Source organism: Dioscorea cayenensis, chromosome 12 (assembly GCF_009730915.1).
Source record: "Dioscorea cayenensis subsp. rotundata cultivar TDr96_F1 chromosome 12, TDr96_F1_v2_PseudoChromosome.rev07_lg8_w22 25.fasta, whole genome shotgun sequence".
Taxonomy (NCBI): Eukaryota; Viridiplantae; Streptophyta; class Magnoliopsida; order Dioscoreales; family Dioscoreaceae; genus Dioscorea; species Dioscorea cayenensis.
In genome coordinates, this window is record NC_052482.1 from 9,022,552 (window position 1) to 9,028,217 (window position 5,666).

The window sequence follows — 5,666 nt, forward strand, 5'->3', positions numbered from 1 at the left end:
CGGGTGTTAGACAAAGCTAGGTTGGAGAGGGTTGAGAGGGTGAGTCGAGAGGTACAGGAGCGTCCCCTTTCCCCTCCAACGTGATAGATTCTACCTCCGTTCCTCGAGTTCTTTGCGGCCATAATAGAGTGAATGGTCTAAGGGATGACCCTCCGCTGGGGCTTATTTGCACGTTCAATGGAGTGAAGCATTGAGTTGATCTTAATATCTAGGGCTTAATCGTGGTTAGGGACCTTTCACCTGGACCAAAGGGTTAGGTCTATAATTAGGAAGAGATTTATCACTTAGAATCCCTAGAGCTCTTTGCAACTCTATTCCAGTGCGAGGTTGAGAGGTTATCTAATCTTTCCTCCGGGACATGTATAGAGTTAGGCATAGTTGACCTTAGATTTGGGACTATGTATTTAAGGTTTTCCATGACTCACCATTGCATTGATTAGGAAGTATAATAGAGGGTTTTTGCACTTGAAACAATTGTCCTAGGTGGAGCATTATCCGAGTACCCCACCTTTATCGATTGTCTTACCTCCTTCTTTACTCATTCTCTCTTACTTGTTGTTTTTACTTTTGAGAATTGAATCATTGTCACACTTATCACTACTGATCTTTCACATAGCTAAGAAGTGGATTAAGTGTTTTTAATCACTACTCCCTGTGGATTCGATACCCGCTCATCCGGGATTATTACTTCAACAACCTGTGCACTTGCGGGATATATGCAAGGGGATCTTGTCAGTTAACTAGCATCCTAAAATGCAATGGTAATCAATGTGGGAAATATGAACAAAAAATAAATAGTCACATAGCTATCAGCAACTCCCTCATTGGGCTAGCATTATTCAAACATCAATGCAATCAACATATAGAAAGATAAGCAATATAACCAAATGGGAGACCACAAGGAAACTCAAAAGTCAATATCACTAAAAACAAAGTGTTAGAGTCAAGGTTCACAATCCAAGGCACCGAAAGATGGTTAGCCCCTCATAGTCTTAAAAACAATCATAGGAAAGTGATAAGTGCTTGTGCGATATGAATGTGAAGCATTATTTCCTTATGTTGAGCATTACTTTCTTCGGGTTTTTACACTAATATGTGTATTTTTATGTTACTTTCGTGCAGGTAGGGTTGTGAAACCAATTATGAAGGAAAGAAGCCAATGTGGATCACAATGCACCGATTTTTGGACGAAATCTTGCTAAAGTTCAAACGCGAAGATATAAGTCGGGTGCGAGATGCTAGAGTGTGTGCCAACCTCCCCTTATTTGAGTTTACACAACCATTTGGAGGGGCACAAGGGCAGTCACACTCAACCATTCCGACTTATGCACGTAGAACAAGATCTCCATCATCTTATCTGTCATTGAAGAAGCAAAGTGATCCACGGCATAAACGTGTGCCCGTTTATGTTACCTCGATGAAAAGTGGGTTCGAGAGTATTTCTGGCATAGTACTGTAGCAGGTACCGTACACGTCCATGGAGTTGCCCGATTCCAGCCCTATTTAAAGCCGATTTCAGCATTCTTTTCTCCATCTTTTCCCCAACTTGTGAGAGGACTTCGGCTAGGGTTTCGAGGGGTATTGGCCAAGGTTTTGGCAAAGTTCTATGGCTCTGACATCGTGATTCCATTAGGAAGAAGGTTGGTAGGGGAGCTTCAATCGAGGCGTATCCTATACCGGACGAAGGAATCTTTGGACGACGAGTAGAGGACTCTCCACAAGACCATTGACACGATCATCGAGGGGGTTTCTTTATGGATTCATTGCTTTTACATTCGATTTTTTTTTTATTGTATTAAGCTCCATGGAGAGCTAAACCCCTAGTCGGTACTTGGATGATTGTGAACCCTAGGATGTATTCGTTTCATTGAACTTCTTTATTATGCTTTCAATAAATTGATGTTTATTATGAGTTCCAACCTTGAATGCTTGATTGTATGAACATTTCCCCTAGAGTGACACTAGGGTTGAGAGTTCTTGTTGGTAACCTTGTGAGTGAGTGACACACCATGAGTGTTAGACAAAGCTAGGTTGGAGAGGGTTGAGAGGGTGAGTCGAGAGGTACAGGAGCGCCCCCTTTCCCCTCCGGCGTGTTAGATTCTACCTCCGTTCCTTGAGTTCTTTGCAGCCATAATAGAGTGAGTGGTCTAAGGGATGAACCTCCGCTGGGGCCTAGTTGCGCGTGCAATGGAGTGAAGCATTGAGAGGATCTTAGTATCTAGGGCTTAATTGTGGCTAGGGACCTTCCATCTGGACCAAAGGGGTAGGTCTATATTTAGGAAGAGATTTATCATTTGGAATCCCTAGAGCTCATTGCAACTCTATGCGAGTGCGAGGTGTTGAGATTGTTCGATTTCTCCTCCGAGACATGTATAGAGTTAGGCATAGTTGACCTTAGATTTGGGACTATGTATGTAAGGATTTCCACGACTCACCATTGCATTGATTAGGAAGCATAATAGAGAGTTCTTGCACTTGAAGCGACTATCCTAGGTGAAACATTATCCGAGTACCCCATCTTTATCGGTTGCCTTACCCTCTTCTTACTTTTGCTCTTTCACTTGTTGTTTTTATTGTTGAGAGTTGAATCAATTTCACACTTATCACTATTGATATTCCACATAGCTAAGAATCAAATTAAGTATTTTCACTCCCTACTCCCTGTGGATTCGACCCCGCTCACCCGGGATTATTACTTCGACAAGCCCGTGCACTTGCGGGATATAAGCAAGGGGAACTTGTCAAAAAGTAATAAGAGAAATAGAAATTGTCCATTAAACTCCATTCTTGCTTCACAATCATGACGAAGAAGGCTTGACAATGATTGTTGCCAATAATCCTCCTTTTCCACACTTGTCTACACTCTAGATATGGCCTTGAACAGTATTGATGGCTATCCTAATGATAAGTGCTTGATGTAGATATGTCTCACAAAGTGTATTTGGTCCTTCTTTGTGCAAATAGGTTGTGAATGCTTTGAAGGAAGAAAAATAATCATAGATAGGTTATGAAGGCACCTTTAGGGAGTTTTTGTGCAACATAACGATCAAAACACAAGAGAAGCTTATGTACATGGAGGTGTGTGCCAACTTCCAAGAGAATTCAAGCTAAATTATGAGTTGAAAGGGCATAAAGGTAGTCACACTCCTATGTCCCCACTTGTGTGAAGAATTCAAGAACTTTCCCAATGATGTATAGATGACGAGAAGCCTCATAACCTACCATGTGGATGTGTATTCGTCCATGTGGCCTCAAGAGAAGAGTGTTGGAGCCTTGTTACGAAGAGCACTGCATCAAAGTAATATCACAAACACTATAGCAATAATGTAGCAAAACATTGTTCACATGACCTGTGTGAAATTTCCAAGCGGTCGCGTGGGTGGTTTTCCATCCCACATAGTTGCATGGTAGGCTTACATAGTTACATGGAGGCATGTGACAAATGCGGTTTTTGACTATAAATAACCTTTTTGCCCTATTATTTGGAGACTTTTTGGATAGTGTTTGAAAGGCAAAGTGCCTAGGGTTCGGAGAAGAGGTCTTTGGCGAATTTGGTGGGCATTCTTCACTAATTTTGATAGAACTCTTCTTTGTTATAGCATCAAGGGAGGCTTCGGTAACCTAGCTTTAGAAAGGGATCCTTCAAGACGTTGAGCTACCCATCAAGACCATTATCATGAATTCAAGGGGGTTTGACTCCATGGTTTTCATTGATTTACATTGCATTAATTATTTTGTAATTTGCCCCATGAAGGGCTAAACCCTAGTAGGTATTTGGGCATGTGAACCATAGGATCTTATCATTGTATTGATTTTCTTTGTGTTTTTTATTAAATCCAATTTGATTGAGTTTTAATCTTGTTTTCTCATTGCTTGCATGTCTTATTAATCCTTGTGATTGATTTGTTTGCATGATTTATTTTTATTGGTGAAAGAAAGGCCTCCATTAGGGCTAAAACTCCAAGATTGAAGGGGAGTGAGTTATGCGATAGTGGAGTGCCCCCTTTCCCTTCAGATTAGTACACTCTATCACCATATTCCTAAAGTTTTTTGCAACCATATTTGGTGTAAGGCATAAGATTGAGAGATTTCTCCTTCGGAACCTTGTCGGGGGTTAGGGATCTTTCACCTAAAAGTAGGGTTAGGTCTATCCTTAGGAATCAGATGTACTCTTAGGTATCCCTAGAGTCTATTGCGGTCATATGTGGTGTGAGGTGTTGAGATTGAGCGATTTCTCCATCGGGACTTCGTAAAGGACTAGTATCGGTGGCCTAGAGGTATGGACCGATTATTCTTGGATTACCTTAACTTATTTGACTCGGTTTAGAAACACATAGTAAGTCTTGCACTTTATGTTGGATCCTAAGGGAGCATTACCTGGGTACCTCATCTTTATTGATTGAGACTTCACTCATTTCTACTCCTCCTTACTTGCTTAAGACATTCATATTCATGTGATTGAGTTCATTTCACCATAATCTTGATTCTGACTGGATAATTGAGAAGTAGTTACTATTAATACTTTCGTTCCCTGTGGATTTGACTACAAGACTTTTTAGGCAATTTATTACTTCGACACCCGTGCACTTGTGGTACACGAGTGCAGGGGGTGTGTCACATAACTTTTACCACCAAAAAGAGAATAAAAGATACATTTGAGATTTAACTTTAGGGCTTAAATAACTGTGCTAATGACTGTGCTTAGCTCCAGATCCAGGAATTAATTTAGGACAAAACAAGTAAATTGCATGGGGTAAGCATGCCCGTGCTTACTATCCATGCTCTGAGAGCACGCACATGCATGGAGCATAGTGACCATGTTAATATTACCATTAGATTTCTAGTAAAATGCACGGTGATAAAGATGCCCATGCTTACTGACCGTGCTTCCTCAACATGATGGTGATAGTTGCAGTGAAACCATGCTTCTCAGTTTTGTGCAAACTCTAGTAAAAACCACGGGGGTTTAGCACACTAGTGCTTCCCACCATGCTTCAGAGCATGGGTGTGCTACAGATCTTATTTGTCCTAAAACTTTATTCCAACTCAGTTTTGCATCAGAATTAGTCCCCTTTTGTTCTTTTTGGTTTAAAACTAAATTATCCATAATATTTAGCAAATATACCTCAAGTAGCATTTGTTTATCTTAAAAACGTGCTAAAAAGACAAGTAAAACACTAATAAGTACTTGAGTAGACATATTTATCTATATGTTTTACATGCATTGAGCATTATTTTTACCATGGTTTATGTCTCATAAAGTGTATTTGGTGTTCCTTTGTGCAAATAGGTTGTGAATGCCTTGAAGGAAGAAAAAGAAACAAAGATAGGTTATGAAGGCACCTTTTGGGAATTTTTGTGCAACATAAGGATCAAGACACAAGAGGAGGTCATGTATATGGGGGTCTGTGTGCGAATTTCCAAGAGAATTCAAGCTAAATTGTGAGTTGGAAGGGTACAAAGCAAGTCACACTCCTATCTCTGTACTTGTATGAAGAGTTCAAGAACTTTCCCAATGATGTATATACAACGAGAAGCCTCATAACTTACCATGTGGAAGTGTGCCCATCCATGTGGCCTCAAGAGAAGAGTGTGGAGCCTTATTATGAAGATTACTGTAACAAAAACAATGTTTAGGTAACCGTGTGAAATTTTCACGCAGTCGG